The sequence below is a fragment of the Pollicipes pollicipes genome, unplaced genomic scaffold (assembly GCF_011947565.3).
Source record: "Pollicipes pollicipes isolate AB1234 unplaced genomic scaffold, Ppol_2.1 Scaffold_7261;HRSCAF=8764_pilon_pilon_pilon, whole genome shotgun sequence".
NCBI classification, from domain to species: Eukaryota; Metazoa; Arthropoda; class Thecostraca; order Pollicipedomorpha; family Pollicipedidae; genus Pollicipes; species Pollicipes pollicipes.
The window spans coordinates 32,965,812-32,980,006 of NW_023597054.1; the positions used below are offsets into that span (position 1 = coordinate 32,965,812).

A 14,195-nucleotide genomic window follows, 5' to 3' on the forward strand; every position below is an offset into this window, starting at 1 on the left:
GGGCACGTGTTGTACCTTATTTTCTGGTGTGGTCGCTGCGACAGGGTGAATGGCGGGACCCGCCGGCCGCTGAGGGCTTGGTTACCTGGCACAGGGCGGGGATCTTCGCCGCCGGCGATGTGCTGTCAGTGGAGGACGTGAACTGCTTATTCCATGCCCGCTGAGCTATTTTCTCACCGGGCCATCGCACGATCAACATACGGTCTTGCAGTGTGTTCGTGATGCGCGCCGAAGCTTACGCACTGTTTTGTTATTTTTGAAAAGTACAGATATATGGTTGTGTGTTGGGGTCTCGCACATATATTGTTCGGTGTGCTGCAAACCTCGAACGCTGATCTATGACCAGGCTTTGCCTGGTAAAACAACGGTTTGCCAGTGAGTTCTGTGAAGATACTGAAGGCATTGGTAGGACTGATAGCTCGTCAAACGAGCGTGATCACGGCCTGGGAACTGACGCGTCGCACGTGGGCGGAGAGGGAGGCAGCAACCATGCAGTGCCCTCATGTATTCCCTGACGCCCGTGGGCGCGAGTTTCGCGCAAGTCATTCGAGTCTCCCAAGTAGCTGGGCATTCCTGGTCAGCACTACGCGCGAATGGTGCGACCGCAGGCATACCATAGCACAGTACGAGGGCCAGCGACGACATATTTTATCGACATGGCCCGAAGAAAACGTGGCGGCGCAAAAACGGCAGCAATGTTAAGGGTAGATTAAACGGGACGGCGATTTCAAAAGGTGGCGTATGCACGGCAGCAGTTCAACAGGTGATGTGAATACGGGAGCAATTCAACGGGTGGCGTGAATACGGGAGCAATTCAAGGAGTGACGTAAACACGGCGGCGATGCAGCGGGTGACGATGGCGGCGGCAATTCAACAGGCAACTTGAATGCGACAGCAATTGGGTGGCGTGAATACGGAAGCAATTAACGGGTGGCGTGAATACGGCAGCAAGTTCAACACGTAACGTAAATACGGCGGCAATTCAACAGGTGTAAATGTGCCGGTATCTCAAAGGGTGACGTACATACGCCAGTAATTCAAAGGGTGGCATGCACGAGTGTCGACTTATACTATTTTGGGTGCGCCACTGGTTCCCCAACGTTGATTCTGGCCTCGTAAGCTTCTGGGGCCAAAGCATACGTAAAACATTACAAATGAGAGCTCAAAATATTTTCAAATTATTTGGGCTTCAAACGCTTTTGATAACTGCTTAACAGGTAAAAAGAACAAACTGAACAAACAAAGCGCAATGTGCGATGCCAGTTTCAATTAAGTCCAGCTGACAGAGCCCGTCAAAATTCTAGAGCAACTCGTTCGTGCCATGTTTACTAGAGCATTTTCTGTTTTTGAAGCATGCTGCATGTTTCAGTTGCACAGTTCATGTCTTGTTAACCCTGGCCCAGTTGTGGGCCATTGTCCGAGCGTTTTGGCATTGTTCAGCGATGTTTTAAGTTCTGTAGACTGCAATAAGCTGCGTTTACTGCGAAGTTCCGCCGCGACGTCTTATCGGAGAATTAACCCGCGCTCGGGTAGTGCTCAGTTCTATCCCCCCCCCTTCCCCTCGAAGTTTTTACGGAATAATTTCCGACCGACGCGGTGCAGCCGCGCCGAACCTCGCATAGCCATAGGCAAATGAGTAACGCATTTTTTGGTAAACAAATTATTGCCAAGTCACTGACAAATGACGTGTCAAAGTTAGGCTGTAGTTGTCAACCAAGGCAATTTCTATGAAATCGTTCAATCTGATGCGACATCGGAGTGTTAGACGAAGCTTTACGTCTCGAGATAGTTTCTTCGGCAACAAAGCAACTGAATTGGGACTAAAACAGATATAATTGGTCTAAGGTCGGGTATGCAAGCTAGACCCAGATCAGAACCAACGTGCTTCTTTATTCGAGGGCTTGTTGTGTGGAGTAGTTTTGGTGCTGACTTGAAATTTATTAATAACAGTGCCGCAACAGACATCTTGCATGGACCTTTTAAACGTAAGAGTAGGTTTCTGACCTAAAATGATCCCGATAAAGATTTTGTTTTTAGAAACATACCGTCTAGTGCAATCCTTGACAATTATTCAAACGCAGAAATGACGACGCTTGCGTGATTTGCTTATCATGACCATTTAATGGTCGAACGAAGTCACTAACCTAGAATATCACCAGTGACCTTAAGTGACAAACTCAACCTTGAACCGGGTATCCAGGTTCCCGGTGGTTGCATTAGGAGGTCTGGGGCCACTTTGATATATACCACCATCCTGACCTTTACCCATTAAAAAACAACATTCCTTCACCTATGACCACATCGACCCTCTTATCACTGGAGGCTTAATTAGTTTGGGAGCACATTGGAGGAAAAGCATGCGCAAGCCATAGTCATGCATCTGCCTGGATCGCAGCTCCCGCTTGAGTGCCTAAGTTGCCCCAGTGGCCTGGCGCTCAGGCTGGAACTGCTTCCTATGCATTTTTCACGTCAGGCTCGCGCGCGGGGATCGAATCTGGGTCATTTGCGGGAAAGAATAGCTCAAACTTCAAATCGCGTTCAGAGCTCTTTTCCAATAAAATGCTGGGATAAATCCTGGCTCTAAAACTCTTCGACGGGCACTTGACGACATCAGGTACGAAACCACGCCACACTACGCATCTTGTCTGATTGCATTGACAAATAATGATAAGGCGGTGGCCGCCGTATTCTCGTTTTACGGACTACCACCGCACAATGCTGCGCAGGAAATCTTTAGCAGGGTGAATCAGACAAAACTAGCACTTTAAGACGCCCTAAAATTCATTCCGCGACTTCACGCCGTGCCACAAGTTTGTAGGGGCATGTCACCATGACAACGACAACGACAGCACTTAATTTCGTGGATATTTCAAATTTAGCACTACTGAAATGCTAAGTATGCAGCAGAAACATCTAGAAAGTGGCTCTGGTTTGCTTTCGTTGCCTATTTGAATAGCAAAAGCCAGTCAAGATCTTGCAGCATAAACTACGCTCTTGGATTTTATGGCATTAATTTCTCATAGGCCATATTACTGAGGAAAACTGCATTAGCTCAGCGATCAAGCCGATGAGACGCTATGTTCAGTATGAAGTCTAGTCCCCTGCGAGTATGTCGCCGGTTGCCAGGCTCACTTCACCTATAGGTTGAATAACCGTGGGACTGGCGAGGAAGATTAAATTGACTGCTGATATTCGTTGCAATAAAAGCATGTAGCCGAAATATCAATCCAGCTATCTTTCCATTCTCTTCGTTAATCTACGAGGAACAAGGCAATTAGTACCACCTTATCTGTGTGTATGTTTGTTGCAAATGCGTTCAACACCTTACGTAAAACAACATCTTGATTGCATTTGACGCTGCTCAAAATAGAGGAATAACGGCTCAAAGACGTAGTGCATCTCGCCGCAGTTCAAAATCAAGACTCAGCTCAGCCCACCACATTCAAGACATACCTGAGACTGTTATGACCCATGTGCACCGATGAAGGCAAAAAGAGTCACTTGGTGGCAAAAACAACGATGACTCGGTGCAATAGGAAAGTTAAAGCGACGCCTTAAACATTTTCCGCCACTGAGCCTACCACAATCCAATTGGAATGAATCTGAGATGAGGCGAATGGCCTTCGGCGTCTCCAGATTTCCTTCGCCCGTCCGCAGACACATGTTTCACAATGTCCTCATCGCGCGTCTTGACATCGTCCGTGCAAGCCAGAAGGGACAGCCTGGCCACATCTGAAATGATCACCATCACATCCGTATCCTCATATACGACGTATCGAATTACAGAGTGCATTTTTAAAAAGGGTTGCTAGAGGAGAGCCCGAACCCGTCCCGACGATCTTACAAACCATTCAGTCTGGTAAGGACAAAGTGTGGGTAAAATCAGGCCGGCGTCATCCAGCCTGTGCACAGATTTTCATAAACCTCGGTGAACTTTTCCTTTGTCACCGTATCTAAGGTGATCTCCTAGGATGAGCTGCATAATGGGCTCCAAGGCATATTACTTATCAGCTCCATGGTTTGAACAGCACAACAAACATAATATGTCAGTTGAAGAAGAGATAACACGCAACCAACAAGTACCTGAAAACACGAGTATTTGAGCCTCCCCTCCCCGATACCAAACAGGGTACCACCAGCCGGTACCAATCAGAACACCACCGGGCGGTACCAGTCAGAGCATCATCGGAGGTATCGAACCGAGCATCACCAGTCAGAACCAATCAAAGCACTACCGGCCAGTGTCAATTAGAGCATCACCGACCGGTACCGGTCAGAGCGCCACCGGGCTGTACCAGTTGGAACACCAGCGAGCGGTACCGATCAGGACGCCATCGGCAATATCAATCAGAGCACTATCGGCCGGCACCGGTCAGAGCACCACCGACCGGTACCAGTCGGAGCGCCATGCAATGACCGGAACCAGTCGGAGTACCATCGGGGGTGCCGGTCAGAACACCACTGGTCGATGCCAATCAGAGCACCACCGGCCGGTACCACTCAGAACACCATCGGGTGATACCAATCAGAGCATGCTTTTGTGTTTTTTATCCCTTATCACTTTCCGTCGTTTTTTGACATACTGTTTTATCTGTCAGACCAATGACACGTAATAGCCCCGTATGTATGTGGGGTATCAGCTGAGGTCAAATTCAAATTCAAATGCAAATACAAATACATTAGCATCACCGATCAGTACCAATCAGAGCTGCAGCACCCACGTGGAGAATGTGAACTTCAGGCGGGCTGCAGAGGAAGGTGACAGAGAATGCGAGAGGTAAGCATGATGGTGAGCTCCGGAAATTCCTCAGTGCGCATATGAAGCCGGGCGTGCCTGCCCATGACCAGCCCACAAATCGCGGCGCGAGGTTTACAAGAGAGGCAGACAGCAGCAGCAGCCGCTGTTGCAGTCGACGTGCAGGATATCTACGGCCTCAGCAAGATAACCTTTCCACAGCGCCAACCCGGTCCGGTCAAGGCGGGCTCGAGTCACCGATCTAGTGCCTTAGTGGTTTCCAACTCTTTTCGCCATTTTCGGAATGGCTTATGCAAACTGGTGTATGCTTCAGCGCCAGTGTAGTGAGGTAATATACCACCACACACGGGTGAAAACCACACGCGTCAGCCTGCGGCGAAATTACTGTAATTATAACGATGCTCAATGAAGCAAGTAAATCTGCCATGCTGTTCTGATTCGTATTTTTCATTTGATTCGCGCGTCGAAATTGTCACCCGCGGCTATGAATGTCACAGAAAATTGCTCTACAGATCAGCGTTGCGTGGTCGATGAATCACAATAAACTGGGCCTGCTCGCAATGTTGGGCATGTGTGGCTGGCCATCTGTTGCTGGCCATCTACCACGTGTGAATTCGAATTCATCACCGGGCCGTAGGCTGTATCGGTGCTGTCACCTACGTCATTGGCGTCTTATGTTCCTTTTTGGGCCCATAGTGCTGTTTAAACAGCATTACATCGAAATTTCCGAAGCTCGCTACACTCCGAAATTGTCAAACGGGGCATCTTTGGATCCATCACTTTCTAAAGCAATACTCAGCGTCAATGTATGAGTCAATGATTGAATAGCAATACGAACAGAACGGAAATACAACTTTTTTACAGAAGTTACAAACCAGGTAGGACTACGCCTCCATCCCTCAGTTGCATCCCCGTTCCGCCGCTGCTGGGCTCTGAACCATGTCTGCCCTAATTTGCCCGACTGCAGTCCGGGTCCCCGCGGCTGGACTCTAACCCGTGTCTGCCCTAGTTTGCCCGACTGGATCCCCGGTCCCCGCGGCTGGACTTTAACCCGTGTCTGCCTAGTTTGCCCGACTGGATCCCCGGTCCCCGCGGCTGGACTCTAACCCGTGTCTGCCCTAGTTTGCCCGACTGGATCCCCGGTCCCCGCGGCTGGACTTTAACCCGTGTCTGCCCTAGTTTGCCCGACTGGATCCCCGGTCCCCGCGGCTGGACTCTAACCCGTGTCTGCCTAGTTTGCCCGACTGGATCCCCCGTACCTGCGGCTGGACTCTAAACCCGTGTCTGCCCTAGTTTGCCCGGCTGGATTCCCGGTCCCCACGGCTGGACTTCGTCCCATGCCCGCCCTAGTTTGCCCGGCTGGATTCCCGGTCCCCGCGGCCGGTGCGGCATCGGGCGCGCTCGTTTCTTCGTGTCACGGTTCTGAGGGAGGTTGGGCCTTGTTGGACAGGACGACAGCTGGCCGGCCGGGCCGACGCCACCTCGTCCCATTGTGCCGGCTACCCCAGCGCGAAGCACAGGTGCGCGTTGCGTCGCGTCGACAAATCGTACGTCTCTGGACGGTGAGGCGGCGACGGCGCTCGAGACGGGACGTCCTTCAAGCCGACAGCGGCGCAGCCATGGTAGTGACCGCCGGTGAGTGAGCAACCCCACCTGCAGGTGGTTACCTGTTTGAGAGAACTGTCCATTGCCCGTCTCGAGATAATCATTCGGCTCCAGGTGGACCTCGGTCACCGCCGACATGCCACTGAGTTACGCCAGCTGGCACCAGTAGCTGGGTGGTCATTTCATCAAATCTGGCGCTGTTGGTCCTCAGGTAAATGGTGACTACGAGCTGTTGAATGTTCTTCGTAATGTACATCGTAATTACATATTGCGAATTGTCATGTAAGAATGTTAATGCGAATGTGTATTCGCAGCCTTTTCCTTGAACAGCTTTAGTACTTCTCACTTTTTGGGGTTACGTCTTTACATATGCTACACACTTACCGGCTGGCATTGACCTAACTCCTCCCCCTAAGTTGTTCCGTGCATTAGCGAGGAACATTACGCATATAGAAAAGTAGTATTGGCCACACAGTAGTATCAGCCATACTCCTCGGAGAAAAACCAGGAGAATGGAAGTATAGTTGGGTTGATACTTCGGCAACATGCCTTTATCGGAACAATAGCAGAAGTGAATTCAAAATTTGGGATTCACTTCTGCTATTGTTTCGGTAAAGGCATGTTGGCGAAATATCAACCCAAACCTAATTTCCATTCCCTTGATTTTTCTCCGAGTAATAAGGCTAATTCTGATGTCTCATCTAATCCCTGCCCCTACTGGCATTTTTCACACAAGGAATTTGGCCCACTTTATTTTTGACGAGAGGCAAGTAATGTTTTCGATGCCCGGAGCGCAATTTGCTGAGAGATACCGTTTGGCTTGGAGGTATTTACGGCCCAAACCTTCAGTCGTCTCGTTCTTCGATTATCTGAGAAGCTTTTTGCCAGCCTTATGCAGTTTACATGCACACATCTGATGCGACGACCTAGCTGCACTTTGTTTACATTCCCTCATTCCAAGTTGCAAAGACACACTACGGCATGTACTACGACGCCAAAGCTGCCTCCCCCCCCCCCCCCCCATTTGGTGGACATTTGTACGCACCGACGGTGTCTGCTAATCGGGTTTGGTCCCACTAGGAATAAGAAGTAAACGGCTGGAAAGAAAAAAACAGCGGACCAGTTGTAGTAAGTGTGATATATCCTACAGCTATACGCGGAGGCGACCTGTACAAATACAAATACAAATACTCCAAGTAATGCGGGAAAATAGTGTTCTACGCTATACATGCAGATTAAGGTTTTCGTGTTGGTCGAGGGCGCAAGTAAGGATCCTATAAGCCCGCCTCCTTACTAATCGACAACATCGATAACAGATCATTTCGTTCCGTTGGTTTCAATCGAAATAGGCTCCGTCCAGATGTGTGACTTCTCCGCATTTCATTTTTAGTTCAGAAATCCCATGTGCAACATTTTTGTTGCTGAAAGTCAACGACAGGTGTTAAAAATGCACAGCATCTGTACTTAACACTGTAATTCGACTGCTGTATGTGTGGTGGCTACAAATGCCTTTGAAGCACGTAAGATATCGTCCATACGAACGGAAAATTGCTACATTGCGTCAGATACGTCAAAGATTATCGTTGGTAAACATCATCAAACAGCATTGCGTTTTCCATGATGAGTCGCTTAGAGCTGTCAAATGGATGGCCAATCACAAGGAAATAAGGTGGGGAAGTTTTTAAATGGTGCTTTTCTAAAAACGACCAATAGTAATGCGACCATGATGATACGATGATGCGAGCACGCCATCATTTGATGCTTTTGAATGCGAGTGGGGCTCAACTGAAACGTGGAGCGACCAATACCAGATCGTAAAATACCGTCTGTATTGTGTCAGAGGGAGAGGGGTGGGGGGGGGGGGGGGGGCACGGGTGCGACAAACATTTGAAACATGCACCTCTACGCCTTCCTGCCTCAACAAAAGTCTTTGCTGCGCTCAGTGTGTTGGGCTACTGGCCAGCTGCTGGTGTTGTTATGCGTGATGTCCGTCAAATTAGCGTCGTATTCGCATCCGAATTCAGCGTGTTGTACAGATTTCAACCCGGGTTTTTGCGCACAAACTCATTAAATTATTCACGAATCTTCGAGAGCGCCGACCGTCAGTCACCACCACCGCGCGACCGTGGAAACACGTCGACTGGGACGCGTTCAACCTGAGCCTGCTGCTCGCGGATTGGGAGCCGCTCTTCGCCGCTGGCACGGCCGATGGCAAGGTGGCCGCATTCATGGAAGTGTGGGACGTCGCAGCCGATGCTCACCGCCCGACCATTACCGTGACGTCACGCCGGCCCGGCTGACCATGGCTGCGTGGAGATGCAGAAGTCTTCGCAGCTATGGAGGAGCGCGACGGCACCCGCGAGACCTGGAAGCGCTGCCGTACCACAGAGGCGCGCCGCGTGTCCCAGCGGTCCCGTAACAAAGTGAAGGGACTGATCACCGCCGCGCGACGCTCCTACCTGTGCAACAGTCTGCTGACAGGGCGGCGAGATTTCTGGAGTCGCCTCAAGCGATGCGGACTGCAGCCGGCGAGAGGGCGTGGTACACCCAACTGCGATATGGGCGCCCGGGCGGACCTCCGGACACCCCGGCACATGGGCACCCAATGCCCACTTCGCTGCCGTTGGCCCTCGCATCACTGCGGAGGCGGCGGCGGTGCGTGGTAATGCGGGTACATCCCCGGCTGGACCGCGCCCGCACCGTGTCTGTGCCTCAGCGATCTCCCTACATCCAGCCACTCTACCGCAGCTTTCGGCAGCCATCAGGAACATGAGTGCGTTGAGGGTTGTCGGCGTCGATGGCATACCACTCTATGCAGTTAAAAAGTGTTTCGCTGTAACCGGTGCTCATCCTCTACATCTGATCAACTTTTTTATCATATCGCGCTCCTTTCCGTCCGTCTGGAAGATTGCCCGCGTCACCCCGGTTTCAAGCCAGACGATCGATTAGACCTGAATAGCTTTTGGCCCATTTCTATTCCCTCTGCTCTGTCGAAAATTGTCGAGAAGGTCGTCTGCTCGCAACTCACTTCTTACCCTCTTGACAATCATGTACTAATGCCGTCGCAAACGCCCATCGTCCATCTCTCTCGACGGAGGACGCCCTGATCGACTCCGTCGATCGACGACGTCGTCGTGGGGTGGCTGGCAGGGGCTGTCGACAACGACCATGTCGCGTCGATAACGACGATTAACCTCAGCAAAGCCTTTGACAGCGTTGATCACGGAGTCCTCCTCAGCGGGCTGGAATGGTGCGTGGTGTCCTCAGAATGATTTCGGGATTACCTGAGCGGTCGGGAGCAGGTGGTCAGTGAAGGCTCGATTGCCTCATCTTTATCCCACGGGGTGGCTCAGGAATGTTTTGTCGGTTCCAATCCTCATCTTCATCAATGACCTATCCATCTTCCTACCTCACGACCATCTACTACCTTACGCCGATGACACCCAACTCTCCGATGTCGTCGGCCTGTCCAACGTAAAAGCCCGCGTCGAGGAGTTCATTCAGTAATTTCAAAACTGATTTCGGTCAAATGGCCTAAAAATGAGCCAAAAAGACAGACTTCGTGCTGATCGGCACCAAACCCTCTATCACAAAGACTGGCAACTTCGACATTGCTATCTCCGACGCAAACTTTCATCCATCATCTTCAGTGAAGGTACTGGGTGTACTCCTCGACCACCACCGTACCTGGGAACCTCACATCTCCTCTCTCGTTCGGCGCTGTAATGCAATCCTTGCATCCCGGCTCATAATCCAACACCACTTCATTCCTGAGGTTTTGAAGTTTCTTGTCCAAATCTACGGCTTCCCTATATCCTCTACTCTGCTGGGGTCCATCTGGGGTGGAGCGGCCGAGCGTGAACTAGACAGGGTGCAAAGGGTGATGCACTTTGCAGCCTGGCTAGTGAGTGGTGTACGCCGCAACGATCACATTTTACCTGTTCTGGAGGCGCTCGGCTGGCGTAGCGTCGCGGATCTCGTGCACCACCGGGACTGTCTGAATGTGTACAGGGCGCTGCATGTCCCCGAACCTCCTAGTGCATTACGTGCTCTATTCGTAACGAGCCTACCCAACGCCAAACTCGGGCTGTTTCGGGCGGTTTTGGCTCGCTACATCTGCCACGCGTCCGACTGGGCGGCACCCAGTGGCACTTTCCGTACCACGCCACCGCCGCGGGGAACCGGCAGTCTGCGGCGGCCACCCGCACCCCCTCGCGCCAGGCGTTCTTGACTGTTTTAAAGCGCTGGCTCTTTGACTAAAATTGTGTATATATGCGTATGTGTGTATCTTTGCACTGCGTGTGGGTTTTGTCTGGTACGACTGGGCGCAGAACAACCACCGCGTGGATGCGCCTGCAATTAAATAACTGTAACTGTAAATCTGATACATTCTTTTCACAACTGTCTTAGTTTGACCTCTACCGGCCAATAAAAGGACAAAACTTGGAGAATCTGGAATTCCTTCGTTTGTCTCAAAAATCCAACCAAACAAAAAATAAATCATGTTGATTCTCGTCATGCCAAATTTTATCACGTCTACATAGACTCACTAGGTCTAGGGGCAAGGTCACGTAAGACAAGATACCATGATATTTCCTCGCTCATGAAGCAGTTTCAGCCAAAAGGATGCTATGTTGATGCCCATGATGTCCAACTTTGTCTCACTTACAAAACTAAACTTTTAAGGGTAAAGGTCAAGGTCATACGAAGTGTCAAAAAATCCGTTGGTTCCAGAAATTATGTTCACGCATGCCAGACACAAATAACTCGGCGTGCATATTTGTCTCGGCTTTGCACGCCGCATGACCAAGGAATGCTTAGTACTAACAGAGTTGACAGGACTCGTGTGACATTTCTATGGTGTCATGTGTGTCTGGGTGACCTTGAAATAGTTTGCACGAAATAGTCCATTTGCGTGGGCGTCTAGCTCAGAAACTAGAGGGGTGTAAGATTTAAAGGGAGTGTTCCACATTTATATGGGTTTTAATCTCGAGTAGCCATCTTGAAGACCTTTCGGTGCTCTTCACAATCCTGACCTTTTTAAGGCCTACGCTCCTCTAATTTTTGCGCTACACGCTCGCGAAAACGGGGAGAGTATCTCTGAAAGAGAATTCAAAGTCACCTTGACATTCATGATGTCATATTAACGTCACTCATATCCTGCCATTCCATTGGCCGTGCGGCAATCAAGACCAATACAGATGTTATTGTCGGTACGTTCATATCATATTTTTGTGAACACGATTTCCAGATCAAACGACCGTCAATTGGCTCTCATTCAATACTGTGCGACATACGATGGCGTAATCAAACAATGATGTATCGAGGAGCATATTTACTAAACAGAGAAATGGTATTGTCTGGAACGGTCTTTTCTTTTTAAAAGTATACCAATAGTTATAAATGAGCGTGCTCCATCTTATCAGATGCTTGCTTAAACATTTTCAAACGTGAGACATTCCCTTTGAGCTCCTAGTTAACGCGCAATGACAGCCAATATGCAAAATACAGGTTATTTCGTAGAAGAAATTCTTTAACCGTCTTCATCCAAAAACTATCGGAGATTTAGCATAATTTGGCGAGGCCTCAGTTTCAAAAACCAGAGCTCTGGGATCGGCACACCTGTTCCCAATACAAATTCATATGGAGTTCGATAATATAGGATATAAAAGAGTCGAAGATTTTCGGGGGAAGTGGATAGAGTTTTGCACACGATGGTTTGGTGGTAGGGATTCTGCTCCGCCAGCGCAGTATCACGCGGCCTGTGCACTTAAAATGACACCTTATGATGGTACCACACATGGTCAGAGGCGCCACATATGACGCATTACCTTAATTGCCCTACGTTATGAGCCAAGTCAGTCGATGGAACGAAATCAGGCTTCTACCTTCAAAGTCGAACATGAATCTTCGAAGCCAATAATGACGTTAGTGGTTACTTATCTTTAAAGCAATAAAGTTTGATTTGAAGCCAGCAATTTTGAGCTTTTTACCCGCAAAGCCGCAGCAGAATTAAGCGGTTGTGCGGTTAGGAAGCGCGAAGCCAACGCCGAAATCACCAAGTAAAAAGAACTAACCCAAAGCCATAGCCAAATCCAGTGTATAACGTTGTTCTGAGAATCCAGAATAGCTCTTCGTCTGTAAAAACTGCATGGAAGTAGAAAACACCATAAGGAACCTGCCAAATGCTTGAGACGGAGCGTAAGCATTACGGATGGCAAATTTTCAGACGATCGTCTTCGCCTTGCGTGCCAGGATGCAGGTGCACAATATTTCGTACAGCCTACTCCCTGACCTTCGTCATTTGTTAACTGGTTCTGAAAATGACTCGCTAGCCTTTGGTTTAAGCCATAAACGCGTCGCAGCATGGAGACGTTAAAAGGACTTTGGGCTGAAAGCATGGGCAACATTGTTTTTGCGACGCAAAAATGCAACTGCAAGGAAAAAGTCACCTTGAAAGAGGCGAAGCTAGCTGCTCAAGATGACACGAGGCCAAGACCGGAGCCATAATTCAGAGGTCACGTTTGACGCCGAAGTTGAAGCCGAGGCCGAGGCCGTTGAAGCAGTTGAACCCAAACACGCAAAAATAGCACAAAGTTAAAACCGGGTCCAGCCGTTCCCAACGGCAGAAGCAGAAGCCGAAGACAAACCAGCCTCGACAACTTGTCTTAGGTCGAAGCTGAACCCGAAGCCATTACAAAAAACTACGGCTTTCCTAGGTCGACGCTGAGGCTGAAGGTGGCTTCGTCCCATGCCTGAGCTAAGTGTGCATTTCTCGAACTTAGAGCGCCCAACAGATCGAAAGCAACAAAACATACACATACGTTACTTATTCTATCTAGTGATCTTCTGCGATGGCTGAATAACCTGAAATATGAATTATGTTTCTTATACTGTCCTCTTGATCTAACTGCCGACAATAGAACCTAAGTATAATTAATAAGAATGCTGGCTGTTCCGACATCGTTGATGCAGGGCCGATTCAAGGGAGCCCATGCTAGACGCTGCTCATGCTACACGATGCTGATCAATATTTTCCTGTGCTTTTAGATATTCCAGCCAAGAATATTGGAGAGGACAAACCAATATTGCGAAGGGACGGGGAAAACCAGCATTAGTGGTGTCAAGGCCCTTAAAAAACAAATAGACGCCTGCACTCCCGGGCCTAGTCCTAGTCAGCTGACACTACCGTTTTCGTTGGTGTCGGCTGGACTCGGACAGGCTGCTGTCGGCTAGACCCGGGCCGGCTGGTGCCGTCTGGGCCCGTACCGGCTGGTGTTGTCTGGGCCCGTACCGGCTGCTGTCGGCCGAGCCCGGGCCGGCTGGTGTCGGCTAGGCACGGGCCGGCTGGTGTTGGCTGAACCAGGGCCGGCTGCTGTCGGCCGAACCCGGGCCGGCTGGTGTCGGCTGGGCCCCGACCGGCTGGTGTCGTCTGGGCCCGTACCGGCTGGTGTCGACTGGGCACGGGCCGGCTGCTGTCGACCGGACCCGTGCCGGCTGGTGTCGTCTGGGCCCGTACCGGCTGGTGTCGACTGGACGCGGGCCGGCTGCTGTCGGCCGAGCCCAGGCCGGCTGGTGTCGGCTGGGCACGGGCCGGCTGGTGTCGGCTGAACCAGGGCCGGCTGCTGTCGGTCGAACCCGGGCCGGCTGGCGTCGGCTGGAGAGCGGCGGGCTGCGCGGTGCCAGAATGTGCCTGAAACTCGAACACGCTCTCACTGAGGCCCGGTACCCCCCATTTCAGCCGTGGTGTTCGGCGCTCTTCTGTACCGCTCCCTGGCGCTCGTCATCGACGGAGTGGGTGTTCCCGATCCCAGCAAATACAGCTTCCACGAGC

The 14,195-nt window shown here is 50.6% G+C and overlaps 1 protein-coding gene across 3 annotated transcripts in view; it reads left to right on the forward strand.

Annotated features, from left to right (window-relative positions):
- LOC119112759 (sorting nexin-4) overlaps positions 1–322 on the forward strand; it is a 9,004-nt gene extending 8,682 nt beyond the window's left edge. For all 3 annotated transcript variants that reach the window (XM_037237040.1, XM_037237037.1, XM_037237039.1), the window contains exon 10: positions 1–322. This exon is cut by the window's left edge and continues 472 nt beyond it. The gene's annotated coding sequence lies outside the window, so the exon portion shown is untranslated.
- The last annotated feature ends 13,873 nt before the right edge of the window (positions 323–14,195 follow it).